Source organism: Pogonomyrmex barbatus, unplaced genomic scaffold (assembly GCF_055798465.1).
Source record: "Pogonomyrmex barbatus isolate J1 unplaced genomic scaffold, ASM5579846v1 scaffold20, whole genome shotgun sequence".
NCBI lineage: Eukaryota > Metazoa > Arthropoda > Insecta > Hymenoptera > Formicidae > Pogonomyrmex > Pogonomyrmex barbatus.
In genome coordinates, this window is record NW_028297117.1 from 1,376,661 (window position 1) to 1,401,605 (window position 24,945).

Below are 24,945 nucleotides of genomic sequence, written 5' to 3' on the forward strand. Positions count from 1 at the left end.
AAAGTTAGGCAATTTACGAAATAGGAGAAAATAAGAGTGTTTTACTTTTTTATGAAATAGGTGGAAATAAGAACGCATGTTTTATTTTTATTGCCATTTTTGATTGTGATCGTAAAGGTTATAAAGAATATGAAGACAAAGCATTTTATTCCGATCACCTCCACAAATATCGAAAGGGCGATAACGACAGAATTTAAATCGCATCGAATAGCACGCTTTAGATCCATTTTACCATAAATCCGTATATTTATAGGCAATTTACGATGAAAATTTATAGTAATATTTCAAAATCGACGATAGAGAGAAGAGATGGATTTAACTCATATACAATAATAAAATCGAGTCTCTGATGTTAATTTTTTCATAAAATTAAAAAATAATTGCTTCTAATGTTAAAAAGAAAAATATCTCTTTTTATTTTATTATGCATTTAATTAATGTTTATAATTTTTTTGTTAATACAAGCATAATATAATTCGAGCATTCAGCTTGTTAATTGAAATTTAGATAATTTGAAATATCTTCGTAATCTAAATATTAATTTAACTCACTTTTCAATTTAACTTTAATAATAAATTTACATTACAAACATTTAAGATTATTAAAGACTACTTTGTAATATCTCTTCCCATCAATTTCTAAGGTGGACTTTGGTAATGGGGGAGAAATTCCCACTGACGTCGAGCTAATTCTCTGTCGGGATTGGCCGGATAATCGCGGTTTTACAGTATTCTATACTTTCCTCATGGGGAACAGTAGTCATTTGTCTCGCAGTAATCTAAAAATCCATTGAGGAAACTCCGAAACCGTAGATTACATTGTGGAGCGGAGCGGGGGAAGGAGAAAGAGAGAAGCAAGAGGGGAAAGCCGGAAATACATTCACTCAAGCATGAGCACGAGAGAACAAGGGAGATGCATTCCTCGGATTTAAATATATTAATTTCCATTTCAGTTGCGTAATGGGGTTTTGTAAGTACGCGATAATTACACACTAGGATAGAAAACGATTTATCACGTTCCGTCGGAATTTCTCGTTAACGAGCGTCGCGGATGAGACTCCGCTTGTCAGACGATTCCGATGACGACGATTCAGATGATTCCGAGCACATCATGCCCGTGAAAACGTCCTTTCCGTATTAATTCATTCGCCGATTATCGATATCGGCCCTCAAGCCATGCTCCTCTATCGCTGATAACATGAGATTGATATGGCTTGCTCGCGGCATTCGTTGCATTCCCATTACAATGCTTACTGACGCAAAAGTCTAGTATTATTTTTCTATCAATCCTTCCAGCGATGAGGCGCATGATGGGGGATTCAATTTTCTTGCACATAATTGTTTTCAGATCGTTGGATAATGGACTTTACTGCGCGAATGTGATGAAATGTACTCAAAAGACATTACCCTGTCTATAATTGATTGATACCTTTCACCCCTTTTTCCTTTGAAGTATTACTCCTTTGGAGTTTATCGCAGAGGGAAGTGATACATCACTTTATCCACGACAGCGTAATGTAAGGTTTTGTAACTTAGAAGAATGAAGGATTGAAATGTCTTTACAACGTAAGTAAGGCGTTACGACGTTAACGCTTGCTAAAACCGCTCTGACATTCCAACGACGATTAATAAAAATTAAATCAGACCATGTTTACGTTTATCGGAGACGGCGTGAAGATATAGAAGATTGAGAACTTTTACACAATATAATTTTTAGCAATATGCAACACACTTTAACAGTGTGCAAGTAAATATTTTAGAATACATGTATTTTTATATTACTTGGACGAAATTATATTATAATTATTAATATGAAATGCCAAGAATATCAGAAAGAAGATTTAAATGAGACTGTATAAATAACCATTACAAAAAAAATATTATTTTCAATAAATATTGAAAATCCGCAAAGTACACGTTCAAAGTAAAACTATGGGCAGAATAAAACTTTTGTCGGGAAATGAAAAGCATTGAAGATAAAAAAAAATAACGAGAGCTCAACGATAACAAATCATATCGCGCAAGAAAAACGTGTTCGTTGATAAGAAAAAAAAAATCACGAAGGCTATAATCTGTGTGAACGGCGAGGAAAGGAGCGTGCAATCGAGAGAGAACTGGTGCATATAAATGCAAAAGGCCAACTCGCGATTACGCATTCAAAATGTCTGGCCTGTTTTTGAACGGCGAATCCGATCGGAGGACGATTTTCTGGCGGAATCCGCGGTATGCAAATGCAGCAATGCGTGGTTGTATTTGCGTATTGCTGAAAGGTGTGCATAGTGCGTGAGTTGTGCGGTCACACACTGTTGCTGCACGTCCATGTAGCGCACTACACATTCCGCTGTCGCACGCGCGTAAATTGTATAATATCGTGGCTGATCGAAACACGCGAATGACGCGATTACAGTCGCCGCGGATAAATTGCGCCGATCGCAAAGCTCTCCGTTTTGATCGAAGCGCAATCCATCATTCGCGGAAATCCGCGTAAATTCCGAAGACGGAAAGTCTCGAATTTGTTAAGTGCCAAATCAAAAGATTTTAATTGCACTTGTACAAATCTCGCTCTCTACTTTCGGGCATATATAGTTTTAAGCGTTTTTAAGTTACAGATTGATTGAGCGATTTGGAATTCTATTAAAGGCTACATAAAATTGAGAAATGAAAAGTAAGACTTACTGTACTTGTTAAAATACCAAGATCCTCAGGTTTTGCCATTTAAAAGCTATTAATTTCGTGAATTTGGAATATTTTGTAATATAAGATTATGTATTAAACCGATAAAAGCAACTGTTGAAACTTCTCCGTTTCAATCACGTCATTCCAATTATCTTAATTGAATATTTGTATATTCAAAATGTGTTATTCGTTACTTTTTAAAAATAAAACTCTTGAAATTTATACAAAATTTGTAAATATAATTTATACTGTTTATTATACTGTTACTCGAAACGCGGATTTTTAATTAATATATCATGCTTTGTTTGCCATCCTTTGATCATTGCAACGTTTTTTTGTAGTTGTGTGGTATCTGATAGTTATTCATTTATTCTAATGAAAATCTGCAAACCTGCACACCTTTATATTTCATGTACAACAACATAAAAAAAAAAACAGTAAAAGACTTAAAATTATTTTTTGATGTTCTTATATTTTCGCAAAGATTATATTCATGCAATATTGCGCAATTAATAACTGTTTGTCCGCTTAGGAATCGCGTAGGAATTTCCGATAATTTTATGGGAACGTGACATTAATTAATCGTCAAAATGAACGTGCCATTAATCCGTTACAGAAAGACCATGTGCCCACTAACTAACACGTGTCAAATATATCTCGATCGTCGAAAATGCAGGAATATAGGAGCGTGTACGAAATCAATGGATCACGCTAGATCGGTAGGAGGCTAAATGCGTTACGCAATAAATTACGGTTTACTAGAATCCGGCGCTAATCTGGCAATAAGCCACCTGGGCTATTCGCCGAGATTCGGGAAATTATAGCAAATCGCTAGGCAACGTAGTCGTTCGTCCGTTCTGTTAATTCTCTGTTGATCAACTTCTATTGTCGGTTCTGCACCGACAAATAATTATCGCGTCCAAATTCAAATCTGTCTATAACGGAAACGCGAGAAATAATTAATTGCAAATATATTTGAAGGAAGAATTAATTAATCTTATCTTTTAATAATTTTGTGGTGGATAATGGCTTTTTGTAAATTAAATCCTTTCTTTATTGAAAACAATGTTAAATTTATAATTAATTATTTTTAGTAAATAAATAATATATCAATTTCAAATTATACAGCATTAGAGAATTATAAAAATAATTCATGTTAAATTAATACATTGTTGAAAAAAATAATATTAAATTTATTAAAGAAATGCAAAAATTACAGAGATAATAATATTTCTAGGCATTTTTCATAATGAACTTGAAATTATGAAACTTATGAAAATTTTGAACTTAGCAAATTTATTTGATGAATATATACTTATTTAAAAGAGATAATATTTCTCGAAACTTTGTTTTATTAAAGATTTATAAGCATGAAAAAAATTTATGTTAATTATTTTATTTGATTTTGCATAATTTGGTATAATGTTAAACAGTTATACAATATCTCTTTCTTATGAAACACTTTAATACGCGTGAAAATGATGAATTAAATTACAATCAGTCATTTTTACGACATAGTCGCATTATCAATCTAATGTCAGTCAAATTATAACGTGAAGAATAAGCGAGAAAGTGCCTTATAGGATTAATCATCTGTTCCTGGAATATTTCATCTAGTTTCTAGCGTAATTTTGGAAATAGTTACTTTTAGTTTAGTCAAACAAGCGCATACAGGAGGTCATCGGCAGATATTGAAGATGTGGGAGTGGGGAGATGAAAAGGGGATTGACCTGTGTGTAGTCGTTACCTCGCATTGTAATTAAGCCAGAGTCTATAGGTACAATGTATGTATTGTGGGTTAGTAGCATGCGCGGTCCTTTGCCGGTACCATGGATTATTATGTACCATCCTGATAGTACTTGCTATACGCGGAACGCTATGCTATCGGTATCGTGATGTGATAGTGTTGTTAATGGCCACTTGTTGTGTTTAGAATATCATACAGAATGTTTTCTTCACTTCGTAACAATATTCTTTTATGCGAAAAATTTCTTAAAATTATTTCAAAAAAAAATTTCATTTCCATTATCATTATTATTGTGATTATTATTTAAAAACTTAAGAGTACCATTTGAAATTAAGAAAAAACCCCTTCCCTATTAAATCGATAATCAAATTTGAAATCGATTTCGAATCCCCGACTATTGAAAATTATTTTATTACAAAAAATATTACGCTAGCTAGGAATCGAACCTGGATCGCTAAAATTTTATTTTATTAAACAATTTCAAATTATGTTGGATAAGTTATTAAATATTATTACAATTTGAACGAGATTTAACGAAACAAGATGTATGATGATATATGATGTGAATATTTTCTGAGAAAAAATATTGGGTATTGGGTAATGAAAATTAAGTTATCCGAAAGTGTTGGAAATACGAGTATAGCTGTTATATGCGAAATGTGTCTATCATAACTCGATTTTGGAGCTTTTGTGTAGATGTGGTCATCCTTCAAATTAACACACTATACACTGAACTGCCGGCGTCGTCAATCACGTCCGAAGTCTCCCTTTGCAATGCTACAATCCTCAACAATACATGCGTTTCGTCAGTCATTTCATTATTATAGAGCTCTTGAAGCTCTCTAATAAACGCAATCATATTAAACGCTAATTATCGAACAAGTGTGACAATATTCTCTATTTTGTTACACAGAAAAGTTAAACTTGCAAAGGAATATATGCTTTATTGTGCTAAACTGTGTGATAAAATAAAATAAAAAATATATTCATTTTACACTATGTAAAAAGCCATGCATGTAAAATCCTTTTACATTATTGTGTAATAATGTATATATGTACATAATGTATAATAATTAAATAATTGACTATATTTCATAAATACCTGAAACATATAATTATATAATTTCGTATAATTGAGTATATAATAATATTGTATATAATTAATTACAATTTTATGTTCTAGCAAGATATTTTTTAATATTATCAAAGCATATTTTCGAAATAAATAAAAATTAATCAATTACATTTACCTTATACAAGTAATACAAGAATCAATATTCTTTATCAATATAATTCTTTTAGGTATCATATTTCTTCTCGATCCCTAAAAAAATATTTAAAATTGAAAACACAAGAATATTTAAACAAATTTAAGCGGGATTATTTTATTCATACGGAATTATCGAATTGTAAAGCCGCAAGCAGATTCCGTTCCGTGCACACCCGTAAAGGCGAAGAAACGTGTATTCAAGATACCACGGACAGAAAACGAAGCTAGGACTATGCGGGGATTGCGCGAAGTCTATGTCGCGAATTCAATTTTCATTTACTTAGGGACGACGATGTCTATATCTTGCGTATTCGCGCGTAGAAACGCATTCCTGCTCCGGTGTCTCTGATTATATTACATTTCCAAACGAGAGACGCTTCTCGTGGCATCATTCGGCCGCTTGATGCCAACGGGCGGCACTGCGATGCCGTGGAGGCAAGAACGAACAGGAATGCGTATACCTGAAGGGAAGCAGAAGCTTCGTTCTCGTACCGTGGAATTGCATTACCGGCAACCGCCTTCCTACCTCGGTAGGTAGATGGATAAGGTAGGTAAGTACGTATGTACGTAAAATATCACTGGCAGTAGAAATACATATTTTCGGTTTATCCCGCACAGAAATTGATACACGCGTGATCACGATTGCGCACGAAAAATGTCACAGGATCACGGATATTTTCACCAATATTTAAAACACCGACGAGTTTTAATTTCATGAAATTTTTCCTGTTTCTGTGCAGATCTGCTAAATCTTTAGCTCATTAATTTACTTCCAAAGTCTTTTAGAATTACGTGATTTTGACGTGATTTACGTGATTTTTCAAAATTATACATCATATCATATATCATAGGTATATATCATAGGTATTCATATATATCACAGATATTCTGATACACACATTTATATTTTTATGAAATATATGTGCCTTTGTTTATTATTATTTACCTTTGTTTATTGAACGAAATAATTGACGCAAATGTTATTATGTTTGAAATAAAAAAACAAACGGTTTATTATTAAAACAATCGGGTTTCGCTTTATATTTTATTTTGTACAGTACAAACTCTTCAAAAAACAAGTCGGATTTTTATATTATAAATATATCATACAAGCTAAATTATAGAATACATAAATATCTTAATTTATGAATGCTAATATTAAGACCTTTGATGCATAAACCAAAACGTAAAGTCTCGCTTTGCAGTTGCTGTTATGATGTTGTTTCTTTTTTTTATCGTTAAAACTTTATGCGGCCACATTTCAAATTATCAATGCGATAACACGATTGGATACTCTTTAAAAGAGTAAAATACTGCTGATCGATCGAAACATTATAGAAACAGCGTGCAAGCAACTGAAGAGTCTGATATCGTAAGAGAACAGCGTGACGGGAAAAGCCGACAACTTTACATAACTCTGAGAGCGCTTAATGAAGGAGATAGGCGGTGTAAAGTTTGACAAAGCTAACGATCGTTGAAGCCTGGTAGTAAAGTTGAATGTTCAATGTGTAAAAGAGGAGAACGCTGTGCATATAAGAGGGAATTATGAGAATGATATGTAAAAGTAGAGAATAATTTACAATAACAAAACCGCACAGATAATTTATAGTTTTGATACAACTGTTGGAATGCAACTTCCATCCTCATAGTACAATCTCGTTTTATGGAAAACAGAGATCTCGTTGAGGAAAATACAATCCCATACTCTACATTTAACTAAATGAGTTTTAGAATATTATAATAACTGGATCTTCTTTTAAATATAAAATTTATGTATTAGTAGTAATATTTAATTCAATATTTTACACAATTTTTATATTATTTTATATTATTTTATATTTTATATTATTATATATGATAAGAATTATGTATGTTTAAACTAACATAAGAAATTCTAGTTTAACTTATGAAATATATTATTTTCATATATCTAACTATATTAATAGCTTTTGAGTCATTATGATATTAATCTCAGATTTGATAAACATAAATCAGCTCTAGTCAAGCATTATGAAAGGAAGATGTATACTCTACTTGCCAGATTCGCAAACATTTCAGTCAGCGTTGATTAACGTTGTTCATCCGATGAAGCGTCTAGTCTCGTGCGTCAGCTACTTATCGGAATTCCTTTCGCCGCAACTAAATGTTCGTATTTATCGTATTCTTCAGTGCTTCATGGATATATTTTTTAATTTATATGCATTTGTAGATTCTATATTGATCTCTTTATTTGTATTTATGAAGTGTACTGAAAATTTTATACTTATTGAAATTTATATTTATTAAACTTAGAATGTATTTAATGCACGTTTAATGTTAAAAGCACACCACTTAATGTTATCGAACTATTTATAAGAAATCATATCATAATATCTAGCATATATTTTTAGAGAATTTAAAAAATTTTACTAGCACTTATCATTATTCGCGTTTATGACTAAATGCGAATTAAAAGCTTTATGATGAGTTTCTTTTAATGTTATCGCATCAAGTTTTTAATTAGTAATCTGTAAACAAATTTAAGAATGAAGTGTCAAATTTAATACTCGATAAATTTATCGAAGTAATTATAATTATTTCTTAAATTATTAAAGAACTCCAAATGTAAATGACCACCTTCTGTGCCTGTCGAGCATCGCCCCAATTTCCTATCTATATTCATGTGGTTCGTTATCGTAAAATTGATGTCCACGAGGTTGGCCCCATTCACGACCAACCGATAACCGTCCCTTCCGTCGTCCTGAGGAAATAGGACAGCGACGACCTCGTATTAGATACGAAACTGGTAACAGATATCTTACGTACTTAATACGCGTTTTGCGTCCTACAATACTAAGCGACATCGATAATCTACGACGGCATCTCTCGTATCTCTTTGTCGAGTACCTCATTTGCTTCGCAATTCCGCAATCTCATTCATGAATTTGCCGTACAAGTACTGTGACGATATATAACTATACGATATATAAATTTGCTAGTAGCATTATGTAATTAAAAAAATTAATATTTAGAGAGTTTAAAGACATTTCATGAAATGCAAATAATATTAGTTAAATTTAATGTAATAATGATTTTGACATAAAATATAAAATCAATTTTATCAATTTTACCTTATTACGAATGTCCTCCAACATAAATAGAAAAATAAAAAAATTATACATATATAATCTAATATTCATATATATGATCTAACATTAAAGATTATATCAATATACTATATATATACTATATATATTAATGTTACAGTATGCATGTTGATACTTTTTTAAAGTAATTCACAACAAATGAACAAGTTTTTTAGTTATATTTGACCAAAGATTTTTATAAAAATTTTTATAAAATATCTACAGCAAATAGATGACATATTTTTCTTAATATGAATATATGGTTATACAAAGTTAAGAAAAATATAAAAATATTTCTTATTTATTTATGTTTTAAATAGGTCTTTTCAATTAAAAAAAAATAATTAAATTAATAATAAATTTAAATGTACATTTTCACACGTAATATAAAATAAAATTTATCGCAAGATATATTTAACAGACTGATACAAATAAATATTCCATCGTGTCGTAACGTTTGGTATTATACAACAGATTATTAGACATAACGCACATTTCTTATCTTAAGGTTAAAACATTATTATATATATAAAACATTATTATATATAATTATTTTTATTAACTTATGAAAAAACATATCTGATATTAAGATATGTTTATACAAGAAAGAGAGAAAGAGAGAGAGTAGAGTCGCAGCTTGCGATAGTATTTTAACTCTATATTAGCGATTGTATGTACTTAGATACGTCTTATTGCTAACTACTACAAGTTGGGTCAACGTCGTAATTTTACCGACTTAGCGTAAACCTATCTTGCGAGAAGACTTTGCGAGAAAGAGACTATTACCAGGCGTGTCTAGCGGTCGTGTACGATACCAGGAGTCATGTGATTGGGAACAAGTCTGTATAACCGAGGGAAATTGTGCAGAAACTTTACACGATATTTACGGCTGAGCTCATGCTGATATATTAAACCACGTATGTAAGTACCGTTGGCTGCGCCTTGAGATATTTGACGGCAATTAGGGCGCATGGTGACTTTGTGCGACTTCGAGTTAATAATTCTCGACGACGGGGTAGAATCACAATCGAGCAAGATTTTAGAGGAAAATGCATTCCTTCTAAAATGCCATATACACGCGCGTATCAGCCAAACAGAAAGATATTCACAGATGTTCTCAACATTTAGAAATATGTTTACGAGAGAGAGCTATAGGAATGTTACGCTTTTGTATTCTAACATGTATCTTTTACGTATATATATTTTACACATTTTGTACAGAATGCACTTTAAAAGCGAATAAAAAGCGCATTTTACACTCCAAAAAAGACGAAGTAGGAAACAATTTTTTTTTTCTCTCGAAATATCAGCACTGCAGATCCGTTCGGATCAAGTGCCGCGACAGTTGTTTAGATTCTGTTTTCCCACGCCATCCGGAAATCGAAATTTCAAAAATCATCACGCGACCGTAAGAAAGTTCGATATCTCGGGGTTGGCCGAGTGTTAAACTCGCTCGAGATGGGAAAGTTTTTACAACTTTGCGAGCATAACCGTTATGATCCGCCTGCGATGAGATTCACGAGCGACTTTCGACACGTCGCTCGATCGCAAATCAAATCGAGAACCCCGGAAACGCGAGGGTATCACGGTAATGGAAATTTCGCTTCCCCAAATTTGCCTCGTTTTACGTGACCCCGCCCATCTGTCCTAGTTTACGCGCTGACTGGCACGAACATGCGTGGAGCCGATTGACGCGTATATCTATGACGCAAATGATATAGCAGAAGAATCCTCGAATCCTTCCTTTTTTCTTAATCCCTCGATATCTGTTGGAGGTCAAACGGGCCCTAGAGCTTTACATAATCCTCTTATCGCATATACAGCTACAGAAATACGTCTTGAGAGGATTATTCTGTACACTTCTAAACTAATCAGATTACGCCAATGCAAGTGAATTGTGTCATAGGAATAATGTTGTACCGTCATTGCCATTGCAAGAGCAGTCTTTAGAAACTTTAGAAACTACAGTGCATAGAAAGTTATACGTTCAATCGAGACAAGTGAGTGTTGCGAGTGGCAGTTCCTCCTATATTTACGAGGATCAAGGACTGTTCCCCGCGTCGTACGCGGTGATTTCCGGTGATGCACGTCAAGTTCGATCGGGCTCGATCTGCGCGTGCAGATGATGGCTCGTTCGTCGCTTCCGGCGGAACGGCCGATGCGGAAATGGGCCGTGGGATTTCGCGTCGCGTAATCGGAAACGGCGCGGTCGCACGAGCGCGGGGTCTCGTGGAAGGGAGGATCCGGGAATTCGCGATGCGACGGTGCAACGAATAAGCGCGTATGCAAAGCAGGCGACGGTCCGCGGAGCTGAAGCTTAATGAAAAATCGATGCCTGTTTCCGGAGCGCCGCCCGTTTATCCGAGAGAGGACGGACGCGCGCGGACTAGCGGATACTACCCGTTGTAAGAGTTCGCGACTCCGCAGCCGGATCGGAGAGCGATGATCTCTCTCTCTCTCTCTCGCGCAGATAAAAATCCCACGACTATGCAAATTTCTCGCAGGTGCTGAAATCCTGCGTGGGGATTAACACACAACCGCGACCGCCGCGTTGGAAGAACGCGGCGTGGAATTTGCCTTTATATATTTCGTTCCGTGTCGTGCGATCGTGTTCGCTTCGGTAGAACCGGCGGGCATTCGCGAAATTTAGTGTCTCATTGATTTCCTCGCGTCTAATGAGAGAAAATAATTAATTAATTGCAGAAAGTAAAAATTTTCACAATTGAACTTCTTGATACGGTTTTTAAAACTTGTTCATTTCAAGCGTTTTATTGCCTTTAATTGTATATTTAGTATCAATAGTGTGTTGAAGAGATAGCTTGAGGTTAAAAATAAATTAAAAATATAATACAATGCCGAATATAATTGATTTTAGATAATAGAATAGTTACAAAACAGAGTGAAAATGAAATAATATTTCAATAAGTAAAGCTTCGTCAAATGTAATTTTCAAATCAAATAAAGCCAGCAAATTATTTCTTAAAAGAAAAATGATTGTATCATTTTATGATAATTACTTTATATTTAAATGCTGATAATATTAACTGTTGAGTTCATTGATGTACTCTAAATGCGTCGTATAAAACGTTAACATTCTACGGATAAATTATATCTTTCTGTTAGGAATGTTCGTCTATTTTGATGACGTTTATTATCACGATGCAACGAAGGATGCATTTATTTGCGGCTATTATCCAGAGCGCAACAAATAGCACTTTATTTGCAAGAAAACGATATGATGACATCTAGAGACGTTTATTAATGAGCGGCGACTTGTCATGTCGTCAACCGCTTGTCACGAATATTCATTCGCAAAGTTGTATTGTAAGATTTTCTCTTCCCCGCTAACAATCCGATTAGCTTCCCTCTTGTCCCCTCCACTCTCCAACACCCTTATGCAAGCGTAATTTATTGTTCTTTACAAACGCTACACGGAGCAAGAACCGACCGCGATGAAACTTTCTTTCTACTGTTAGTAGAGACAAAAATCTTTACCTCTGTGTGTCTAATAAAATTACGTAAAATTAATTACGTGCTCGTATAAAAGTTCAAGCATGAGGTACGATCTTGTTCCTTATAAGTCTTCTATAAATAGTGGAAGATACAAATCAGTCATATTAAATTACATTCATAAAAACGAATTACGCACGATTATTCTAAGACAGAACGATAAGAATAAATTTATAAAAGTATTTTCTGAAGAAACTCTGTTTTTATCGTCTCCGTCATAATTTGGAATTTCAATTTAAGTTAAATAGTCATGTATTTTGGTATGCAAATGGACGTATTTGAAGGATTATACCGTAAAGTTAACGCAGAAATTATGCGTTTTTTCTTTCCTGATAGCATTTGGATCTTATAGAAAAAGATAAAAAATCTTTTTGGTAAAAAATATAATTAAATCTTTGACAAATTTTTGACAGTTTGATCGTGTATAACACTACATAACCAAATAATAGTTGATTATTTATATAGTCTTTTTTTTATACACTAAATAGTTTCTTAAAAACATGAATAATTTGTAATATTCGACGTATTATAATTAATAAAAAGTTCATTTTAGATATGCATTTCTATTTTTGTTTACAAAAACTTATAACTTTTAGACTTACATAATTTAATTTTAAGATAAACAAGTTATATTATTCTTATTAAATTATTTTTGTATGTAAAATATAAAGATTTGATGCATTAAAACTTATCTTACATAAATTTATTTAATTTTTCTTTTAATAAAATATAGATAAAAATATAGATAAAATATAGAAAGAGGAAGCTCTCATACCAAAAGCGTTCAACATCGCAGATTTTTAAGATCGTTCTTTATTGAAAATTATTCGCGGGTGCTGAACCACCATAGAAAAATAGAAAATTTCCGGTTTGGCAAGAATTTGCAAGAAGATGGCGGAAGTTAATAGAATTCCTGTAATACCGAGGATGATGCAGTTCCATGTAATCCTACGATGTGTCATCCTGTCGAACATTTCACACGCTTCGACAAAACGTTCCAATATTCCAATAGTGGTACTTCAATTTGTGATCTGCCATTACCTATTAATAAAATGATGTAAGCGTTTCTTTTCACTTATTCCATCCCATAAATTCATTAACCAATCAATTAATCGCTATATTCTTGTTAGTTCTTTCATAGTTTACAAGAATAAAAAATATAAAACAAAAAAATGAGCGCTTCTCGTACTATCATTTATTAATCTATTTTTATCTTTCGTTTAAAAATATAGGTGTAAATATAATCAATCACTATCCGGATATAAAAAGTTTCTTTAGAGAAGTTTAATAGTTATATTACTGATAAAGGATTAGTTACTGATAAAGGATTAGTTTTATAATGTAATCGTTAATATTCAAGTAATATTCAAGTGTTTTATTTGTTTGTTGAAAAAATAATAATATTTAATATGTCTAATATCTTAAAATGATATAGTAATTGTAATACAAACTTGCTCGCAAGGTTTGGTAGAAAAAGTATTATATGGGGAAATTCGATTACTATTTCCACTTTAAAAATGTTTAATCATTTGACGCGGGTCAAGTTGAGTCAAATGTATCGATGGTTCGTGTGACCAACGATATTCGAGCACATTTGTTTATCGATACTCCTCGATATTTCTGTTGCGACACTCATCGCAGATAAATGAGAGAGGCACATGTGTATAGTTTTGTTGAACGCGACCAGCTTGCGAAAACAATGCGAGATATAGAACTCGAGCGTTTTATATTGAATAGCTAGTTGACAAAAGCATAGTAAATCTTTAACTTTTGTACGGAATGGTTGTATCTGTTTTCAACAACATTCAAACGATAAACGAAATAAAACAATAATGTTTTCACGTGTTTATATTAATATGCATTAAAAATGTATTATTAAATTAAATATGTCAATTAAAATAACAATATTTAAAAATCATTTATTTTAAGAAAGTTGTACTTCAAGTTTAAAAGATATAAAGATACAAAGATATAAATATATTTTAGTCCTGATGTATATAATTTTGATTGAACAGCGATCTTTTTAAAAAATGTTTACAATTTTAACAATAAAATTGCATAAAATTTGGTAGTATATATAGTATTATTTTTAATTTTAATATATATAGTTATACCTATATTGTTTTTTAATTATTATAATTCGGTAATATATATAGTATTATAAAATTCAAACTTTTAAAATTTTATATTGTATATATAATAATTTTCAAATATTTATTTTTACCAAGAAAATTTGCTTTATATTGATGAGATAATAAACAAATTACGTAAATAAATTAACTGGTATTGCTTTTACGATTCTTTTCGTTACGAGTCTCTGAATTGTGCCATCTACGAACTGTGAGAGAATAATGGAGAATAATAGCATGATTATATTTTTATTTGTTGGTAGAGTCATTTTATTAGGAAGGAAGATAAAAGATATGGACGAGAAGACTTAAGTAAGAGGAAGAAGAAGAGGACAAGAAACGATCGTACAGGTGTGAGAGGACTTCCACGGCAATTCGTCACTAATTTTATTAAAAGTAGTAAAACGCAGGATACGAAATTATTGCTCCGAAACTCGCTCCCTTAACTGGGGAAAAAGTTTGGATCGCGCCGCAGCGGGTTCCATAAACGGAGCGACGCCGCCCATTGCTGGAGCCAGCCGGTGCGATCGATTCGCTGTACCGGCAAAACTTTCGTCTATCAGCCAAAAGTGGCGGTTTCGTCGGGCCTGCTTCTCGTTATGCTTTGTGAAAATTCAAAATTAACCGAGCCAAAATGAGATACTAAATTTACACACACACACACACACACACACACGCGCGCGCGCGCGCGCGCGCGCGCGTTCTCCACCTGCTCCGGCATTTACGTTACAGCTTGTCGTAATTTATTATAGATGTTAAATAGAATGACGAGCTAGTTAAAGGACATGATGACAAATTGATACCATAAACCACGTACAGCATCGTTTTTAGAAAGAAATACTTTAAACGACGCATAAATTTAGAATGTTTCAAATATTACAATATTTCAAATATTACAATATTTTTGTCATATATATTGCTATTTTTTTTGAAATTGTTAAAACTATTTCTTAAAGTGAAAAATTTGTTTTCTAAAATTTCTCAGTTTAATTGAGGTAAGAGTGTAATTCGTGTATATCACGAAAATTGCAAACGTTTTAATAATACATGCCAATTCTGATACAATATTGATGGCATGCGGTACAGCAAAATAGCGGTAATTACTCATTATAATTTGTTTCACCTTAGGCAACTACGTTCACTGTATGAACGCTTGATAGCTTCATTTGCTTGTGATAATTAATTCTGCATAATTTAGGGCAGCGCCCTAAGTCTGCCAGCGATTAAGCAATGTGTTGGTGCACGTACACAATTAGGGACAAAGGGGGTCTACCGATATAATACTATATAATGCGAATGATAATCGTTTAGAACTCTTAAGTGCTCCGCTATGAGTATCTTAGCAGTTTTATGTCTTTTGACTTAGAGGCAGATTTTCTTAAGCGGCTTTGTAAGAGAATCTCTCGCCAGTATGTCACTTCCGATAAGATCAATTTTTCATCGGTTTTTACTTATTAATAAATTTAAAAACTTAAAACAATAAACACAAAATATAACATCATTTCTATGTCTTTTTCGCCCTTTAAAAAAAAACAATTCTAAATTTCTAGTTATAAATTTTTTATTCATACGCTCTTTATATAATTAAGAATGCAATACAATTGATTTTATAAATAAAACATAATGCACATAATTTTTAAAACCAAGTTAATATAATTCAATATGAAAATTTTATTTTCATATGTTTACAATCAACGTAATTCAAAAATTATTAATGCGGCATTATTATACAACTGTAATTAAATGTATATTTTTGTTACAAAAAGTATAAACTATATATTTTGTATTTTGCAAATCAATGCCTTTCAATATAACAAAAAAATATTATGAAAAATTATTGAAATAGCTATTTATATGTTACAAATCTTGATTAGTGCTGTTCTACGACACTGGCTTTCGTTAATGAAGAAACATTCGTAATGCAAGATTAATCAAGTCGTTCCGTACTGCGGAAAACCATTTCCGACTTTTTCTTAATTATACTGTACCAGCGAGGACCATATCCGAGACTTTCAAGTAGATTTACTAAATAACGAGGATCTCCTTCTTAACGAACTTTGCTGGCTCGTAAATTTATTTTAATTTTAAGGGCCGCAAAACGGCGCGTACTTTGTAGAAGAGAAAAATAGTGGAAGTTACTGGAAGAATAGTCAGCTATTCTGAGACTTACGTAAGAGAGACGAGGAAGAGGAGGCTACGTAATAACGAGGAATGAGAAAAGTCCACTCAACGTCACAAGGATCATCGTGGTTTCTTTATTAAATCGCTATGTCTGGATAGACAGTTACTTACATTGATCAAACATACTTACATTGAACTTCATAATAAGGAAACACGATCGTGATGTATTATGTTCCCATCCCATTCCGTACATTTCACTTGATACACATTTTAAGAGACATTTATATGTTCGTTACTGAAAACTGTGACATCATGAAAAAATTCACAATTGTTTTATATCGCAATGTTTAATTGTTAATAAAATTAAATATTTCATTTTATATTACTCTTTTTTTCAAATATTAAATATTTGATATTATTTTTTAATTAAAAAAAAAAATTATATGCTGGTTTCTTTTGAAAAGCAATTTATTGTTAATGTTTCAATTGTTAATAATTTTATAATTTTATAAAATTACTGACATTTTAAACAACCGTTAATATTTTAAGTTAATATTTTGGTAATATAAAAATATGGATATAATAAATTTTGACAAACCCGAAATATTATTTTATAGATTCACTTTACACTTTACAGGTTACCACCTTTGTAAAATATCTCCGCTATTATTTCCATTCGTATTTTTTCGCATCTACGAAATAGGGACGTTTAATTGCACGCATATAACCCCGCACAAAATACAATCCGATTCATCCCGTCGCGAGAGCCCCGAGGACAGAAAAACGCGCGTTGAAAGGAACAGCGGAAATTGCGGCGACCCGTAAGTATTCATAACGTTTGCCTGGCTTTTTGTGCATATGCATTCCTTTATATGCGCATTTTATTGGACGCATCGTGATTTAGGTATTGGACATTATTATCTTCATTTTTGAAATTTAAAGTAATATATATTATGATAGAATTGCCCAGTTTTCCTCATCAAGAAAGATTATTTGAAAAAAAAAGTTAAAAAATAAATTATATGTAAAATATTGTACAAAAAGTGATATATAGACATATATGAATTAATATTTTTAACAATTTTCAAAATATTTTCTTGATAATGAATATTTAACATTACTTTTCTAAAGTTTTGTTGATTAAATGTAAATTTAGTCTCTGTTTCTGTCTTTACTATTTCGCTAGTTAAGTTTTTAATTATCTGACTTAAAAATAATATAATCGATGTCTTAAATTTGATTTAATGACGTTCTAACGAATTACAATAAATGAATGAAAATCTCTTAATTATAGAGAGCACAATGCGATTTTCAAGAAGTAAAAGAGCTAATTATTTTGCGAATTACATGGGCGAGAGGGAACATTTACGAGCGTACTAGCAGCAGCAGCGACGCCGTTGTTATAATTGAAAAGCTCAAAACCATAATTACGGGGGCGCGCTTTCGAGGCAGCGCACTTATGCGCGTTCCGTAATTGCATGAAAAGCTAACACACTCCCGCCACATGGTCCGAGTGAATAGTTTCTCGCTAACATTTCGCAAGCTCGCCAAGAAGAAGAGAGAGCGGTCAGCATTCCGAGCTGACCCTAACAAGACGCGCTACGTGTTCTGATTAAATCGGTTGCGACATTTGTACGGTGTGTCATTTAATGCATACGTAGAAGGTCCACTATAAATACGTATAAACCTAACATTTGACATAGACCCTTACGATTTGTAAGTTCAGAGATATATATATATATATATATATATATATATATATATATATATATATCAAATATATAATTATGAGAAATATAAGGTATTGATATTTTTTACTGCAAAGATTAATTTAACTTAAATATATCTAAAAGATTTTTTTTTATAAATTATATAATTATGAAAAATATATATGTAGAGGGGAAAATATAAAAAAATTTTGAAAATTTATGAATAACATTTTATATATGTCATCTATTTTTGTAGAGAATAAAAATTATTTCATTATTTCAGTTAATAAAATATCACGAACAATATTTGTTATGACAAAAAATGTTGAAATTTATATTAGATAGCTTTAAATTTTTATATGATTATTTAATTTTTAAAAATATTATAATTGAAAAAAAATATTAATGCAACATTATATTAATGAACATTAATGCATAGGAAGTTTATTTTCTTAATAACTAATATTTTAAGTATTTCTTAAACTCAATATATTTGTGCTTTTTAAAAAATACAATTTTAAAAATTATATGGAAGCTTTGTTGTTTTATATATTGACAATTATTAGGATTATATTCAATTTGTTATCGATTTAATCTTAGCACACAGAAGACAATAACAATTTCAAATACAAATAATTTAATATAAAAATAATATTAAAAATCTGTTTTGAATACATAACGAACGAGATTCTGTTTTTAAAAGAAAAATGTTCAATGCACATGTTCCTGCCACAATTTTCATGACCATTCTGTTGTTATGCACTTTTATTGTGACCGCATTATTTCTCACTTTTTATCCTGCGTGTACAAAATAGATCCAGAAAAATAAAAAAACGTATTGTCAACGCGAGAAGCAACTACATTATTCATGACTGTCGTTGCCATACAACTCGTGATTCTATTTCCTTTTTTATCCTGTGTGTCCTTTTAACCCTTGACCGATTTTCTTTTCCACTGAGGATCTTATCATCGCCGTATATCGTATCCGTTGACGCAGAGAAACGTGATGAAAACTTACGTTACAGACAACATGTCCAAATCACATTCGGTGAAAATGTGGTTTGCATCTGTCTTGTTTGCGATATTACTAATGAGCACTAGCCACCTGGCTATCATATATTATTACTCATATGCTTTCAATCGTCATCTGTAAATTAATTTGTTTACGAAGATTTAGTGTAATTTACTGATAATAATTAATATTCCAAACTATTGGAAAATTAGCATTAATAAATCAAAGAATTTGGATAACGGAATATATCTTTCGTAATTAGAAGTCAAAGTATTAATACTTGACTTGATTAATATTTGACCTCTTTTTACTATTACTATTGATTAGTACTGATTAGTAAGCATTAATACCATTAATATTATTATTTATATGCTGTTCTATATTATATTAACTGATTTAAAAATTATAAAAAATTTAATCAAAATGATATTTGATTAAGATTATTATTTAAAATAATCTTTAATTTTTTTGAGTTATTTCTCGATCAAGTTAACATTTCATTAGACATTACTTTGTTTTTTGTTTTAAACAATTTTTTCTCTCCTAATTTTATGCTGTGTTCAAAAAAGAAATTTTTTTTACAAATATTTGATAAAATATCAATCTATAGTTAATTATATTTATATAACTATAAATATAATTAAATTAAACAAAAGTGATTTGTACATAGAAAAAATTTTGAAAATGCCGAAATATAAAATAAATATAATATAAAAATGAGGCTAAATAATAAGTTAATTTTATGTTAATTATAATAAACTGAATAAAATTTAGATAACTGCTAATGCGAAATAGCATTTGCTCCATTTCGTCAAACTAAAAGACACCATTACTAATGAAGAAATTATATTTGATCGACGCTCTGCTCATTAATATCTGAAAAAGATTAAATCGACGTTCTTTTATCGTTGTAAAAGATATCATAGGAATCTGTTTAATTTACATCTAGGTCTCAAAGTAATTTTTAATGATATTGCATGTATTTAAAATTGTTTTAATTTTGTATTAAATATAGATATTATTTAATATATTAACTGTTATAAAAGATATTAAAGAGTAGCTCACAAATGAGATATTAATTAGTATATTAATTAATGTATTATTTATTAATTTTTAGTATTTTTTTAGTATTATTATTTGTTTATCTTTTATACAACTTGTAATAATATTGTTGTATTATAATAGACTATCAAATGATTAGCTCTTTATATTTAAAAAGATTTTTATGTTTGTAACAAGTGACATAGCATATTACAACCCTCTTTTTCTTCTCGGTAATAGAGATGTTATTTCAATCATTAAAATTCATTTTTGGAGCATTTGACTTAAAAATTTTTATTTTATATCTCCAATCGAAGTATTTATGCTTTTATGTATCTACAAGATTCTTTTTGAGAATATCAGCTCATAAAATCTGATTTTTTTTTATCTAAGTTAAGCAATGAATTAAATATAAATATATGTACGTGTGGATAAAATACATATTGCTTCATAAAATACATATTGCACACATATTGTTTCGAAGTCTATTGAGATAATGGGGAGTTAACAATTCGCATCGCACAAGTATCTTTCGATTTTCTTTATTTCAAACTTTAGAAATCACGTGGCATAGCATTCGGGATGGTCTGGTAAACGCTTCTCGTGCGCCAATACTTTCTCGAAAGTTGGCGCAACAATGTGAAAGAAGAAAACCTTAAAAGTTACGGTAAAATTGCGGACTGTTCTATCTCGGCATCGCGGCGTCGCGCAGCTTGCGGTTACTCCCACGGCCCCGGCGCGGAACTTTTCGTTTCATCCCGGTGATTTTTGGGAAATTGGCTTAGCGAAAGCGAAACGAGCGGGACAACGCCACCGCTTGCGCGGCGAGTTACTTCACCCCCGGGTAGATAGTTACGGGAACCTTCCTCGGACGTATGCCGTCGCCGTAAGCGTAAAATATCACGAGGCTTTCTCTTATACTTTTCGCAAGGGTATTTCGGGTATATTCTCATTTTCGCCCCAGGATCAAGGGAGCACGTCTACCTTTACAAGATTCTTTCCATTCACGCAACTTACAAGGTAATCGATTAATAATGTATACGAAGTACATGTGGCACGTAATATAACATAAACTACATTACCTGTGTACACGAAATCTTAAATTTTCTTTAAAAAATATGTAGTGAAATATAAAATTGTTTATTAAAAAGATTTATACTGTATTAATGTTATCATATTCTTGTTCCTGGAAAAATTATTCAAGTTTATAATTCTCAAATCAAAATGCTTATTATTATAAACAATTTATTTATTAATTGATTTTAACTTGATTTTAACAAAACTATATTTAATATAAATATATAACTATATTAATATAAATATAACTATATAACTATATATAATTTTAAATATATTTTCATATAATTTCAAAGTTAAGATTTGATTCTATAATATTTTTAAGCTTAATAATTATATGTAATAATTATATGTAATTAATAAATATTTTTTAAAAGAAAATATTTTTATAAGAATGATTTTAATAGTCTTATCATATTTTTAAAATTTATAAAAATTCTAAATTTTTTATTTTATTGTTAAAAGATTATTTTGAATTGACTTTTTCGCGAATCTTCTGTGCTTTAGCAGAAATATATTCGGGGAAAATCTCTACGGATCTTTGCAAAGATTATCGCGCAATGCATATGAAGCGAGTTCAACAACTGTCTCTGGTGAAACTGCTGTGTTACTGTTTACCGCTATCGTTCTGTGCACTTTTTTCAACGAGGCTCGGCGGAGCAAAGTGCATAATCGAATGCGCGCGTCCTCGTTAACTCCATTTCTAACTGGCGTTTCACGATGGGGTTGTATTACCCGAAAATTCCGGAATAGCCAGGCAGACTCGTAAAGCTGTATTACCAACAATCGTGCTGCCATGCCACAATGGCAAAGGTACGAAGCGAACAAAGATACCGTATTCGCTGTATGTTTTTTCGTCGTATCGTAAAAAGACGCGAAGCGAAACCGTCCAAACAGCCACTCGCTCTTTCTGTTTGTTGAACGAAGAGGTTCATCGCCCCGGGGGCGAACGAAACCTAAACGACAAGAAGAACATGAGACCTGACATGAATTTCCAACATTTAATTTATACTACTATTGCGTCCAACGTCGCAGACAACCGTTTATCAGTACTACTTCTTTCCGGTTTTTCCTTTTCTCGAGCAACTGTGAAGTAATTGCGTCGCTAATAAAATAAAGGAATAGCATCAATTATTACAGTAAATATCTATAAATATATGTTGACAATAAATTTGTTATTAGAAATAATAATTTACGATTTTTATATACAGCATTATGCAATTTATGCAAATTTAATTGTTCATACTTTAAAAGAAAAAAATAGAAGACAGATTCTTAATCAAATTATTCAACGAAGTCTTGTTTGTCTAGAACAAAAATGACATTTGTATTTAATATTTAAAATATTTAAATTATTTAAAAATTGTCTTCTCTATTTGCATTTTTTAAATTTCTTATTATTTGAATTTCTTATCTGATTTTAATTATTTGAATTTCTCATCATTTGACGACGAGAATAGAATATTTGAATTTTTTATTCAACAATGATGTCCCGTTCTTGCAATGATATCTAAATGTTAAGTAAATATTATAATTCTTGTTTACATTATTATTCGTAAGAAGACTTGAATTAAGACTTGAATTTTACGTAATTGCATATTATCATTACACTCCATTATCATACGTCAAACTTGAATCTTGTATAATTCACCATTATTAGCGTAGTATATTCTATTGTTAACAAAGTTTAAGTTACACGTCAGACAGAACACTCGTTACTCTACATAGTGCCGTTTTACCGCTGATTTACACGAGGAGATAAATTTTTTGAATCACCCACGGCAGCGAATTCGAGCGTCGCCGAATGCGCGATTGTGTTCGGCCAACTCGACCGTAGCGATCGCTATGTCCCAAGGAGATTTGTTAACTTTTGGCAAACAGAAGTTTATCAATAAAATTGCTTTCATAGTGTAATACTGTGCTGGAGCACCGCCAAATTCGGATATCCGGCTCCCGTGCGCGCGCTTTGCCGCGGTTCACAAGCTCGCACACATTCGCGGCTTGACCGATGCTCCTGAATGCGACTCCGTTGTGCATATTTAGAATGCACCGTTCGCTTTAATCATTTAGTAACTCGACATGGTAATTACGTTGGCTCTGATTAATTCCATGCACAAATATCCGCCGAGTTATTATTTTGTGCTGGACGTTATTAATTTCCGACTGCGTATAGTTAAACGAGTAACCGCAGGCATGTATTATACATATCATGCTGAATTATTTTCATATTGAACCCCATGACTTTCTCAATACAGAGAAAATTCATGGCCTACTTTCAAGAGATCAAGAAGACAAATCCTCATATATATTACCATGTCTTTCGAATAAAACATGAGAGATAGAAAGCTAAGTGAAAAAAATAATGTAAAATCTAATATTAGAAAGAAAAAAAACTATTTGAATATTTTGAAATATTTATTATTTACTATTACTATTTGTATTTTAAAATTTTGTCATTTTAAAAATAAATATTGCAACATCATTACTATATCTATTACATTTACAATATTTTAATAAATGAAATCTAGAATATATTATTTGCAAAATACATTATTTTTCATTGATAAATTATTGTCAAAAATTTTATATATATATATATATATATTAATGTTAAAAATTTAACATTAATTTTAATTTTGAATAAGAATAATTTTATTTAACTTTTATTTGTTATAATGCTAAATTGATTATAATTATATTATAATTACGTAAAAATATTATATAAGAAATTATAACTTAATGTTTAAAGAAATATATTTTTTAAACATAATTTTTAAAGACTTGATTTATGCAAGCGATCACCATTACTTTGCAAAGTACATATCTGAATTAAATAAAATTTTCAACACGTTAAAACTAACTTCATAAGAACACGAGATACATCGAACAGCAAATAACAAGATTCAGAGGCTTCGCTTCATCTGAGATAAAGATGTTAGGAAGCTGTATCGATATTGGAGAACGGGATCGTCACACCGAGAATCAGCTAGCAGCATCGCGTTTCACTACTGGCAAGAGTGAAACTTCACGCGAACAATGATGTCGAGAATCCTTAATCACGTAAATAGAGTTTATTTCGCGCATCAAGTCAGACGAACTTTCAAAGCAGTTATCCAGCAACCCGGCATGCCACGTATATATAACGCGAAGCAATTTCCTGTCAGTATAGTAGCCCTTTGCATGACCATAAACTGCCCTTAACTATCAAACTTTAATCGATACCTTGAAGTAAAGAAACTGTATTCAGTTTTTTATTTTTTAATTTCAAATATCTCTTCTAAAATATACGTTATTAATAAAGATAAAATATTTTAATAATTTCTATTATTTTTTTTAATTAAAATAAAAAATTTTTTTATAAAAATATATTTTTTTATTTATAAAATCTGTAATTTTAAATACTTTAATTACATAGTATTTAAATTTTAAGAACGTTGAAGAATTTGACATAAAAATGCATACCATTTATTTTAAATGTATGTGTGAAAAAAATTTTTTAATTTTAAAGTTTTTAAAAATATTTTACTTA

At 31.2% G+C, this 24,945-nt stretch overlaps 1 protein-coding gene across 8 annotated transcripts in view; it reads right to left on the bottom strand.

The window, feature by feature from the left end:
* KaiR1D (Kainate-type ionotropic glutamate receptor subunit 1D) overlaps positions 1-24,945 on the bottom strand; it is a 219,091-nt gene that overhangs the window by 92,187 nt on the left and 101,959 nt on the right. The window lies entirely within an intron of this gene.